This window comes from Pseudophryne corroboree, chromosome 3 (genome assembly GCF_028390025.1).
Source record: "Pseudophryne corroboree isolate aPseCor3 chromosome 3, aPseCor3.hap2, whole genome shotgun sequence".
NCBI lineage: Eukaryota > Metazoa > Chordata > Amphibia > Anura > Myobatrachidae > Pseudophryne > Pseudophryne corroboree.
Window position 1 is genome coordinate 402,859,467 of NC_086446.1, and position 13,772 is coordinate 402,873,238.

The window sequence follows — 13,772 nt, forward strand, 5'->3', positions numbered from 1 at the left end:
TACAGACCACCAACCCAAACTGGAGAGATATCTCGGTGGCCGCACTAAGAGAGGCCGTCATTAATCATGATCAGAATATCACCAGATACAGAGAGTCACTAAGAGATAAGTTAATAGCAACAAGTATACAGGCCCTAACCACAAGACCACCTCAACAAAAGCCCCACACCACTGCGAAAAATTCAAATCTGAAAGTCTGTTATAACTGCCAGGAGGAAGGTCATTATGCAAGAAATTGCAGGCCTAGAAGCACACACAAGGTATATACACCCCCTAGACAACAACATAACCATGATATCCAAGGAAGCAGGGAGGTACAGGGAAAGCGGTTGAGGGTGATGAGCATCCAAGCGTTTGAGGAGGCATCAAATCAGCCAAGACCCCAGTTCACTGACACTTGGAGAAAGCCAAGGATCTGTTACCATTGTAGAAGAGAAGGGCATTATGCCAACAACTGTAATAACCCACATAAAGTTAGACCCCCTAGACCAAGAAATGAGCAAAATTACAACACACACCATTATAATCAGAGATCAGATAGGAGGAATTTTGAGCCACACCCATGATAGGTAGTCAAGAAAGATGAGCATACGACGGATGGTAAGCCTGAGGTAACGGTTAACAAAGTGGGAGGTCATTCACTGAAGACACAGGAATGACCAGGTGAAAAGTTGTAAATGTATTTGTGAAAAAATGTTTTTTCTCTCTCTCTCTATCCCCATCTCTGACGAGTATTGGTAAGAATTCACACATTGCATATCCACTTGGTCCTTGCAGAAGTCTACCAAACCCCAGCATGACCTCCGCCACAATGTATTTCTGGCCAGATACAGACAGTGGAGTAATGCAGGTGCTGGTGGGGAGGGACTGCTCAAGGAGACCATTAGACACATAGATATGACAGCCTAATAAGTCTGACAATGTTTTTCTAATGCTAACAATGTTTTCTTAATGTTGACAATGTTTAAAAATGTTTTGTTTCTCTTTTCTTATTGATGGTTATTGTCGAGTTATGTAATGTATATATGCACATGAATTGTTCTCTATCTCTTTTGTTTTTTTTGTTGTCTCTCTCTTCCCACTCATGTTTCCATGGTTTAAAGATGCTATGTCACCCCTCAGTTGGACCAATGGTAATGCCAGATTTTTGCTCCTTACAGAAAGATCGTCGGTTAGGGAGGGAATATTGCATCACCAGAATGTTCGTTTGGAAGACTGAGAGACAGCACCTTTGAGAGGACAGCAGAACAAGAAGAACAACAAGACGAGAGAACTTATTATCGTAACAAGTTCTCTCCCCCTCAAACTGTTTTCTTATACCCCCTTTACAAATTTCTTCTTTTCTCCTCCTGTAAGATGGACTTGCCCCAAGAGACTGTGATATGGATTTTCCCGTTAACCATGATGTTGACCAGAGCAGTCTGTTTCGGTGAGAGTACCAGTGAGGTCGAGAAAGGATCCAGAAAGGTCCTGATGACTGAGACGGAGGTGTAAATTTCCAATAGCAACCCAATCACCAAGCAAAGGCGAGTACCGGGCACGATCTAACAACCATGTTATCTGTAAACATTTTCTTTGAAGGATTGTGTTATATTGGAAAAGTATTGCCTGAAGTGATGACTGTAACACATGACAAAATGAAAGACATACACCGTGGTGCCCAAGCTCCTTATACTCACACTCATTACGAGCACCGAGTTAAAAGACACCTGTCAGAAAGGTTAGAGCATCCGGCCTCTGATCTAATCCATGAATCCACCGGGATTCAGGTTCTGGTGGCGTTAGATTTCACTCGTACCGCTCGAGGAGTGATGAATTATAGATACATTTCCGCACTCGCCAATTTGTTAGATAATATCACTGAAATGTATGATGACACGTTTAGATACACTGGAAGAGAACTCCAAGCTTATAAAACAGAACTGGTACAGCATAGAATGGTTCTTAATTACCTCACAGCAGTGACAGGCGGATATTGTGTTACATTGGCAACACAGTGCGGCGTGAAGTGTTGCACGTACATCACGAATAGCACCGAGGATCCGGTGGAGGTCATGGACCAAAGGATGGATGATATTCTCCAATTAAAGTGGGAATTTCGCCGAAAACACAATCTCACTCTTGCTGCTGTGGGTAATGGGCTGACTGGTTGGGTGTCATGGTTGAACCCGCGAAGTTGGTTCTCCGGTTTAGGAGACTGGGCTCAAGGAGTCATAATGGATGTTGGGAAGTTTCTACTATGTATCTTAGGTGTTGTTATATCTATTGGATTGATATTTAGATGCGGGCAGGCTTTAATGAAGTGCAAACAAAGTACAAGAGTGATGAGCTTGAGGAGTGAGGAAACTGTAATTAACCTGGATTTGATTTATGACCCAATGATAGAAACCAGGATGTGATGAAAAATGCGATTATACGGTCCGTTTCTTTCACCTGTTTTTCTGCTTTTCTCCAAGATAAAAAGACCCCCTTGGATGAGGAAGTTGACGAGACGCTATACAGACAACGGATGGACCAAAGAAGGAGTTTTGACCACTTGAGAAATGGACATTTGATGAACTTTGCCATGGATCCCCAGTTTCCCTAGTATTCTTAAACTTACGCTAGCCCAACATTTTTTGTAAATCTGATGGCATTGACAAAGCTTATTGCTCATGCCTAACGAGCAAAACAGCGCAAAGAAGACGACTTTCAACTGATACCGAACAAAACTTCGACGACAGATGTACATTTACCTGACATAGAATATCATTGCATTTTCCATAAGTGTTCTTCATCTTCATCTCTACAACCCTCAGGTAATAACACACATAGTATAGGGAATACAGGCACAGATATCAGCATTCACATATTCCCCCATTCATGTATCATCAACTAAAATGTGCTCCCCATTTTGTTCAAAAGCCGAAAAGAGCTCGGTAAAGTTTGACAGCCCATCCACAGACCTGTACCACGGGATAAGAAGGAATTCAAATGTATACTTCGCAATACCTCGAAGCTTGATTTACAACACGTACGGCACGATGATACATGACCCCCCAAACATGGACTCATACACACATGCTTCTGCTATCTCACTAGGTCATACCCTCTTCACACCTACTCCTCTCTCCTCCCCTACCCAACCATGGAAATGAATTAACCCCTGACCTATATTTTTCTCCTTTTGAAATGTTTTAGAAGGTGGCAGTTATTATTGACTGCCAAAGGGTAGACTGTCAAAGTCAGAAAAATATCTCTATGCACACTGCCATATTTGCACCGCACACTGGTCCGCGCTGCGCATGCGTACGCTCTCCCGTGAAGGCGCATACCCGCAATAGCGTGCACCCGCAGGCGCACGGTATGCGTATTTACGGTAGAGTTTATGTAATCGTAGCGTGCGACTCAATCGTTACATATTTTCACAATTAATGTAGTTTGTAGATCATGGTCCCTTTGATAGATTCTGAAAGTTTGGTTAATATAGAATGTCCCTGAACGGAGGAATCCCTCTTTGTATTGTGCGAAGGGTCTAACAGGAGTCATACAGCAGTGTTTGGTACCCATCGGAAGAGTATTTAAATAGCAATATTCCGGTGTTGGTTTGGAGCGGATTAATCGCTCGTGCGAATAGTTATGGACATAAGAAGTTATGTCCATTTATTATTATTTGTTCTTACTTAGTCATGCACCTGAACAGTTGGAGACAGGTATCAGTGGGTCTCAAATGGCTCTTTGACCTCAGAGATCCCCCAAACAATAGTTTGCATGTTGGGAGGGCCTCATATCTTTACATGCATAAGGTAAGCACCGGAATAGTAATTGAAGATCAATTGTACTCCAAATCAGTATCTTTCCCGCAGACGGAGTACAATAGCCTTTAATTACACTGAGCTTTGAGACTCAATGAGGAGGGCCAACACCTGTGTTTACGAATGGATTAGGGTTTGTATCCAGGAGAATGAGGGCTGAGATGTCATTGTCTCAACTGAAAGTGGACATCATGAATATAGAACAAAACCCAGACAGGATTCTGTTTTGTATTCGTCAAACAATAGCTCTCCAGAAGACAGGAATGTGTTGGTCATCACCCATTGTGTTGCATAACCAAGGCCACTGATACAAGACAGCCCACCTGTATGAATCAACCTATGACCTTTGTTATAATGCGAAGCCGAATTCCTGCGTCCAATGGACAATGAGATTGTAGGGACCATTGGATTGCATTGTGTGAGTAGCATAAAAGACGGGCCTGTGGCATCCAGCTGGCACTTCTCATCAAACGGTTCTCATTGCTGATAATCGGGAAGCTGGCTGTCCAGAAGCGCTTGCGATCGTTACCCTTGTGCGTAAGTTTCTCTCCGTAATCATTGTCTTTCTGTGAGCCATTTCTCTCATATCTCTCTCTCTCTCTCTCTCTCTCTCTCTCTCTCTCTCTCCTCACTTTCTCTCGTATTTTCCCTTGATTAGTATTGTATTGTATTGTATTTCTTGTATAGTTATTTGGTTAGGAAGTCTCTGTTATATTGTAGTGTATCATTTGTACTGTGATTCTTTTTGCAAGTATAATAGTCATAATACAGATAATAGGCTTTGGACCCTAAACAAGTATCTGTGTATTTTCTCATAGTGTTAAGTGTTCACAGAGCGTCGGTGACGCTCAAGCAGCTTTGTAGTTAATCAGGTTACACCAGGTTGCACTTACACATTGTCTCTACATAAAGGTATACTGTGTATCTCATTGTTAAAGGTATAGATATCAAGGTATAGCGTTGTGAGCGTCTGCGCCGCTGGTGATCTCCTCGTGGTCTCGAGCGTCTGCTACGCCATAGCGAATCATTACGTTAGTCAACAGCCAATAGCGTGCCTGCCTGTGATCTCTGGGCCGTGAGCGAACGTGACGCTTGAGCGTCTCGCCTACGGCTAAGCGATCATTACGCAACTAGCGTACCCTTACGGTACTTCTTAAGTAAACAGCGTACAGTGTTCTTAGACCTCATAAAGGGTTGTTTATACGATAAAGGAATACAGCTTTATCAACACTCCCAGAGGGCGGCGGCTTAGCGTTTGCACTGCTGCTAAAAACAGCTAGCGAGCGATCAACTCAGAATGAGTGCGTATGTGCTAAGCCTCGGAGAGAGATAAAGTACCAACCAATCATCTCTCAACTGCCATATTACAGGCTGTGATTAAAAAATGACAGTTTGTAGCTGGTTGGCTGGTATTTCATCTCTGTCCACAATATCTCTCTCCAAGGCTAAGTACTGTTACGGTCCACCTAGCGGTCCATGCTGAATGCAGATCCTAGTCCTTGCCAAGCGACCGGGACACTATTTCTCTTTCGGCCACCCGCCGTGACAGTCCCCTTCCGGCACCTAGCAATGGTGGCGTGGCAGTCCCAGTGCCCACCGGGAGCCGCCAGGTGCTTAGCAGCCAAGACTCTGGATGGAGGTGGCATTCCCCGTTGCTAGGCAACTCTGTCCAAGTGGCTTCTGACTCACAGCCTGGATTAGTTGGACGTGCAGCAATGCAGCTGCACGTCATTAGGGATTGCTTTCCCTTCACTGCCTGCTTGCTGATTGGTCAGCTACCCTTTATATACCTTTCTGGCCACTCCTTCTGTGTTGGTTATAGTTTATGCCCAGCTGTGTAAACCGCTGGCCCCTGCCACCTGTCCAGTTTATTTCCTGTGGATACTCTGCCAGACTCCTTGCCCGTTGGTGTTCTGTATTCTGCCGTGGCTGGTACCACCTAAGGCCTATAGTGTGCCTCAATCCGTCTTTCCTCAGTGCTATCTGGGGTCTTCAGACTATTGGTTTAGCTCTTACTGCTGGAGGTATTAAATCCACTTAGCCCCCTAAGTATCATTGTGCACATTAAGCACTAAGGGAACAGCGGGTGGTTGCTATTGGTGAAGACCCTCTTGAGGGCTCTAGGAGTCTCATCCCAATAGTATTAGAGTTCCCCACGACATCAAGCAACTCCAAGTTCCCTTCTTGGGTATCAAGTCCAAGTGTCTACACAAAAGGCAAGTCCAAGAATCCTCACGCTCATGAAGTCCAAGAACCACAATTCTAAGCCTAGTCCATGAGTCTCAACTTTGAGCAAGTCCTAGGTTCCTAACAAGTACATTGACCCCTTAGCCAGAATCATTGGGAAGATGAAGGCTTTATACCCAGGATTATTCCATGTCCCTCTCCTCTGTAGAAAGTCACAAAAACTACTGAAAGTTGCTCCACAACAATTACATATGGTCATACTGGATACCTCTGACTCTTCCAGCCCACCAGGAAATTGGCTTTCAGAGCATCAGTTTCCAATCACCTTCAAGATATCACAGTTCATATCTGTTTGGACAACAGTGTAACACCCCCTGTTGGTGGGGTGTCAGTGAGTGGGAGTGTTTTGGTGGGCAGATCATACCTGCTGTTCTTTTGGAACCTGCTTGCGACTGTATGGATTAGGACTGTTCCTCTTCTGCACTCCTCCTACCATAGCAGAGAGAGAGGAGACTCTACGTCACTCTACTGTATTGAATAGGATGCAAGGATTATACAAAATCATTTATGTACTGTATGCAGTTACTGGAATTTCCTTAACACTTGTTAATGCTCACTAAATGGTCACGATAAAACATCACAATACTTGCTTGAAAATGACTGTTACAAGTTGGTAGAGACTACCTTAAGTACAACTATCAAAATACTTAGTATACGATAATACAATATCTGAATATAATTGTTGCCAACTGTTCTGATTCAACTCTTGACTAATTATAACCAATACAGGGCACAATGTCCCTCCATGTGTCCTTGAGTTATTGGGGGTCAGTCCGACCCGATAGCACGCTGCACTTTTTCACAGCCTTGCGATCGGGTCGGAACTGCGCATGCGCTGCAGCCGCAATGCGCAGGCACGTCGTTACCCGCCGATGGGCATCGCTGGGCAATGACAAGAACTATGACGAAAGGCTTCCCAGCGGCGGTCACAAGAAGATTTACAGGCAGGAGGCGAATCCAGGCATCAACTGACCGTTTTCGGGGAGTGCTGATCCGAGCACAGGCGTGTCTAGGCGTTTGGAGGGGGGATGTCTGATGTCAATTCCGGGACCTGACAGGCTGAAGTGATCGCAGTGAGTAAGTCAGGACCTACTCCTAAACTGCACAAAATGTTTTTGCATAGCTCGGCTGCACAAGCAATCGCAGCCTTGCTATGCTAAAAAAAACTCTCCCATAGGCGGCGACTGTCTGATCACATGGCAGCTAAAAACAGCTGCCGTGCAATCAACTCGGAATGACCCCTTTTGTCCCTATTCTGGCTTATACAAACTCACGTCGGTGCACATACCGTAAAGCAGAGGCGGATTTAGATCTCACAGGTCCCTAAGCAAGACACCGATTTGGGGCCTCCCTTCCTCAAACAATCCTCAGCGTACTGGTCCTCCCCATCACTAATTTTAGCAGACAGGACACCACTCATTGTGCCGCCCCCGGTCAGTGTATGCCCCCAATCTGCGCCCCTTCCCAATTATAGCAGGTGGCTGTTAGTTGTACTAGTGTACTTAAATCACGCTGTAGGCACTGTGCATAGGCAGATGCAGGCAAGTGGCACCTGGCAGACAGGGCCGTTGAGAGCCACGCCCCAGTAAAGGCCTAGGGGCATGGCTTATTAAACTTATTAAGTGGGCGTGACTATGCCCTTTAGTATAAAAATAAGTGAATAATAAAATAATTGTAGGGCCGTTGAGCCTAAGGGGGGGATGCCATTTTAACATAGGGGGGTGCCTTTTAACATAGGGGTGCAAGGGGGAGGGAACCCGCTTCCTACCTTACTTGATCTGGAAGTTGGTCTCTCCTCCCCAACCAGGCAGCTCCATCTTCCCAGTGATATTTAAGAAGATGATCACCGAGTGTGGCACCATCGCCCGCTGGCCAGAGGGGGTGGTTAGCAGACCTTCAAAAGCGTTAAAACATTGTTTTTTTAAATTCATTTTATAAAGTTTAAAAAATATTTTTTTTAATATTTAAACTTTATATTATGCACATCTGCAGAACGGATCTCCTCGTCAAAAAAGGGGGGACAGAGTGGGACGGCGCAGTTGCATGAAATCTGACCATGCCAGTTAAGTGGTTAAGCGGTATCTGTTTCTTTTGCAACCCCTTCTAGTGTTCAGCGAGTGTGGATAAAGGGAGCAAACAAGATAGACAGAATGTGCCTGTTTCTGGGTTGCATGCTTCTGCAGCTTCCTTTCTGTACATCTGAAAGTACAAGCAGGGCCGGATTAACAATGGGGCGGATGGAGCTGCAGCTCCAGGCCCCCCACTGAAAATAGGTCCACAGGTGTCCTGACAGCGCTATAGTGTTGACAGAAAAAAAAAAAAAATTCCTGTCATCACTGATACCATTTCCCCATTAGACTCCACTAGTCCCGGGCTGGCCCGTCAAAGCTCTGCCTATTCCCTCCCGACCACCAGCATCCTTTCACAGTCACTCCAAATCCCCCTCCAACACTACATCGCCAGAAGCTCCTGCCGCAGCTGCGCTCCACTAATTTCCATAAGTTCCGCACCTAGACCGTGTGTCTGACAGCCTGACAGGGACTGTGCTATGACAGAGGCTCAGGCTGGCTTCCATAGGGTTAGGCTGTGGCTGTCTGGCTGCCCCGCTATGCACCACCCACTGAGGCCATGGGCACAATGATTGACTTGGCAGCCCGCCTCCTGCAGTCCTTCTCCCCTGGCTGGCTGTGGGAATGAATGAGATAGTCCACTGATGTAATTGCGCGTCTGGCACTCCAGCTGCGCCAAGAGGACCCATGTGGACACTGAGCACAAAGATTCCTGAGAGCTGGTTACTGTGCTCATATCTCCCTCTGGTAAGAACTACTTCTTCAGCAGTGCATCTACACGCTGGGGTTTCTTTTAAGTGGGCATTATGTGTGTGAGTGGCGCTACTACTGCGGGCAGGGCATTATGTGTGTGAGTGGCGCTACTACTGCGGGCAGGGTATTATGTGTGTGAGTGGCGCTACTACTGCGGGCAGGGCATTATGTGCAAATGCTAGGAGCTTAGGAAATAAAATCCCAGAACTAACTGCAATAATGACAAGGGATGATCTAGACATTGTGGCAATTACAGAGTCATGGTACAATGAAAATCATGACTGGGACATAGCTATACCGGGATATACTTTATTTAGGAAGGACAGAATTGGAAAAATCGGAGGAGGGGTAGCAATGTATGTAAAAAATGCCATAAATACTACATTAATACAAAGTATTGAAGAAAAAACTGAGGCCCTTTGGGTGACCATAGAAACAGGGGAAAAGTTGATTATTCGTATTGGCGTGATATACAGGCCACCAGGTCAGGAAGAGGAACTTGACAAGAACCTATTGCAGGACATAACTAAAATGGCATTAAAAGGAGAGGTAATAATCATGGGAGACTTTAATCTTCCTGATGTAAACTGGGAGGTGTCTGTTGCTAGTTCCACTAGAAGTAGGAACATTTTAAATTCCCTTCAGGGAGCATCCCTCCACCAATTGGTGAGGGAGCCCACTCGGAAAGACGCAATATTAGACTTAATACTTACAAATGGAGACAGATTATCGGACGTAAAAGTGGGTGAAAACCTGGGATCCAGTGATCATCAAGCAGTATGGTTCAGCATTAAGACAGAGACTGACTCGCCCCATACAAAAACAAAGGTGTTGGATTTTAGGAAGGCTGATTTTGTAGGGATGGGAAAATGTGTAAGCGATTCTTTGGCAGAGTGGAGGAACTTGGAAACAGTGCAGGAGAGGTGGGAAACATTCAAATGTGCAATATTGAAGGCAACAGACCTTTGTATCAAAACTGTTAGGAAAAACACAAGGAAAAGGAAGCCAGTGTGGTTTGCAAAAGAAGTAGCAAATATTGTGAGAGAGAAAAGATGGCTTTTAGGAAATATAAGCAGACACAAAATAATGAAGACAAAAAGATATATCTTGTTAGACAGAAGGAGACAAAGAAGGTAATCAGATGTGCAAAGGCACAAGCTGAGGAGAAAATGGCCCAGTCAGTGGGTAAAGGAGGCAAAACTTTTTTTAGGTATATAAGCGAAAAGAGAAAAACAAAAGGCGGAATTATAAAACTAAAGACGGACACTGGGAGTCTTGTTGAAGGAGACAATTTAATAGCAGATCATCTTAATGATTATTTTTGCTCAGTATTTACTACTGAAAGAGAGGGGAAGGGGCCACAGTTAAGTTGCAGGGATATTCAGGAAAATGAAACAAGTACATTTACAGAGGAGAAGGTCCTAACAGAACTCTCAAAGCTGAAAGTGGACAAATCTATGGGGCCAGATGGGATACATCCAAGGATATTAAAAGAACTTAAAGAGGTGCTGGTAGCACCATTGACAGAATTATTCAACCAGTCATTAGCTACAGGAGAAATTCCAGGGGACTGGAAAAGAGCAAACGTAGTCCCACTGCACAAAAGTGGAAGCAAGGAAGAGGCAAACAACTACAGACCAGTGAGTCTTACATCAGTAGTAGGGAAATTGATGGAAACACTCTTAAAAGAAAGAGTTGTAGATTATCTCAAATCCGGCAATTTACTGGATCCCAAACAGCATGGATTCACTGGGGGGAGATCATGTCAAACAAATCTTATTGACTTTTTTGATTGTGTGACTAAAGTGATGGATAAAGGTGGAGCCATGGATATAGCTTATCTAGACTTTAGTAAGGCTTTTGACACAGTTCCACATCGCAGATTGCTAAATAAACTTGAAAGTTTGGGATTGGATATTAGGATTATTGAATGGATAAGATCTTGGTTGAAGGATAGAAAACAGAGAGTTGTGGTAAATGGAGTGCATTCACAGGAGGGAAATGTTACCAGTGGAGTACCCCAGGGATCTGTACTTGGACCAGTGCTTTTTAATATCTTTATTGGTGACATTGCAAATGGCATTAAAGGGAAAGTATGCCTTTTTGCAGATGACACAAAGGTATGCAACAGGGTAGACACACCAGGTGGGGTAAAACAAATGATTGAGGATCTAGGTAGACTAGAGGAATGGTCAAGAGTCTGGCAATTACAGTTTAATGCCAAAAAATGCTAAATCATGCACTTGGGTCTCAAAAATCCTAAAGCTAAATACAGTATTAATGGCACTATACTGGAAACTACTGAGGAGGAAAGGGATCTAGGAGTCACTATTTCAGATGACTTAAAAGCAGGTAAGCAATGTAACAAGGCAATGAGGAAGGCTAGTCAGATGCTTGGCTGCATTGGGAGGGGAATCAGCAGCAGAAAGAAAGAAGTAATAATGCCACTGTATAGGTCATTGGTACGGCCTCATCTAGAATACTGTATTCAGTTCTGGGGGCCATATCTTCAAAAGGATATTAATACATTAGAAACTGTACAAAGGAGGGCAACTAAAATGGTGCATGGCCTACATCACAAAACATACCCAGAAAGACTAAGAAATCTCAATATGTATAGTTTGGAGCAGAGAAGGGAAAGGGGGGACATGATAGAAACTTTCAAATATATGAAGGGTTTTAACAAAGTCCAGGAGGGAAACATTCTCCAAATGAAGAGAAGCAATAGGACACGAGGACATGCACTGAGACTGGAGGGGGGGAGGTTCAGGGGAAATTTGCGGAAAAATTATTTCACAGAAAGGGTAGTGGACAAGTGGAATAGCCTCCCATCAGAGGTGGTAGAGGCTAAGACAGTAGAGCAATTTAAACATGCATGGGATAGACATAAGGATATCCTTACAAAGAAATAAGGATCAAATAAGGTTAGTGTTAAAAAATAATATAAAAAAAAAAAATAAGGGGCAGACTAGATGGGCCAAGTGGTTCTTATCTGCCGACAAATTCTATGTTTCTATGTATGTGTGTGAGCGCCACTGCTATTGTGGGCATTATGTGTGCGAGCTGCCACTACTGCGAGCATCAATGGTGTATAAGCAGCGCTACTACTGCGGTCATTATGTGAGTGAGCAGTGCTACTACTGTGGGCATTATGTATGTGAGAGGCACTACTGCGGGCATTAATGGTGTATAAGCGGTGCTACTAGTGGGGGTATTATGTGTGTGAGCAGCATTACTACTGCAGGCATTATGTGAGTGGGCAGCGCTACTACTTGCGGGCATTGTCTGTGAGAGGCACTACTGCGGGCATTATATGTGTATAAGCGGCGCTATTACTGAGGGCATTATGTGTGTGAGCGCCACTGCTATTGTGGGCATTATGTGTGCGAGCTGCCACTACTGCGAGCATCAATGGTGTATAAGCAGCGCTACTACTGCGGTCATTATGTGAGTGAGCAGTGCTACTACTGTGGGCATTATGTATGTGAGAGGTACTACTGCGGGCATCAATGGTGTATAAGCAGTGCTACTAGTGGGGGTATTATGTGTGTGAGCAGCATTACTACTGCAGGCATTATGTGAGTGGGCAGCGCTACTACTTGCGGGCATTGTCTGTGAGCGGCACTACTGCGGGCATTATATGTGTATAAGCGGCGCTATTACTGAGGGCATTATGTGTGTGAGCGGCGTTACTACTGTGGGTATTATGTGTGTGAGTAGCGCTACTACTGTGGGCATTATGTGTGTGAGCAGCACTACTGCGGTCATTATGTGAGTGAGCAGTGCTACTACTGTGGGCATTATGTATGTGAGCGGCACTACTGCGGGCATCAATGGTGTATAAGTGGCGCTACTACTGGGGACATTATGTGTGAGCGGCGTTACTACTGCGGGCATTATGTGAGTGAGCAGTGCTACTACTGCGTGCATTATGTATGTGAGAGGCACTACTGCAGGCATCAATGGTGTATAAGTGGTGCTACTGCTGGGGGCATTACAGTATGTGTGTGAGAAGCATTACTACTGCAGACATTATGTGAGTGGGCAGTGCTACTACTGCGGGCATTATGTGTGTGAGCGGCACTACTGCGGGCATTATGTGTATTAGCAGCACTACTTCTGCGGGCATTATGTGTGTGCGTGGTGCTACTACTGCGGGCATTATGTGTGTGAGCGGCGCTACTACTGGGGGCATTTTGTGTGTGAGTGGCGCTACTACTGGGGGCATTATGTGTGTGAGCTGCATTATTACTGTGGGCATTGTGTGTGTGAGCGGAGCTACTACTGCGGGCATTGTGTGTGTAAGCGGACCTACTACTATGGGCAGTATGTGTATAAGAGCCACTACTACTGTGGGCAGTATGTGTATAAGCGGGCATTGTGTGTGTGTAAGGGGCACTAGTCTGTGATGTAATGTGAATAAGATTGTGCTACTGTGTTACATAATTTGAGTTGGGGGCACTATTGTGTGGCAATTCCCCCTTTCTTGTGAGACCACATCCATTGTTTTACAACGAGTGCTTTTAGCATGCACTGTTTTTTTATAATGTAAATATATGGTGGTCACTTATGCTTTCTGTAATATATGGTTGTGATTGACATCTCTATTGTAGTATACAGTGGTCACTGATGCTCTCTGCAATATATGGTGGTCACTGATGCTCTCTGCAATGTATGGTGGTCACTGATGCTCTCTGTAATATATAGTGGTCACTGATGCTCTCTTGTTATATGGTGGTTACTAATGCTGTCTGTAATATATGGTAGTCACTGATGCTCTCTGTAATATACTGTATGGTGGTCACTGATGCTCTGTGTAACATATGGTGGTCACTAATGCTCTGTTTACTATATGGTGGTCTCTGATGCTCTCTTGTTATATAGCGGGCACTAATGCTCTCTGTAATAT

General features: G+C 44.6%; 1 long non-coding RNA gene across 1 annotated transcript in view; it reads right to left on the reverse strand.

The window, feature by feature from the left end:
* The window catches only part of LOC135057838 (uncharacterized), a 51,471-nt gene that overhangs the window by 23,957 nt on the left and 13,742 nt on the right, over window positions 1-13,772 (reverse strand). The window contains exon 2 of the long non-coding RNA XR_010244402.1: window positions 6,406-6,470. This is a non-coding gene — a long non-coding RNA (uncharacterized LOC135057838). The remainder of the gene's footprint in view (window positions 1-6,405; window positions 6,471-13,772) is intronic.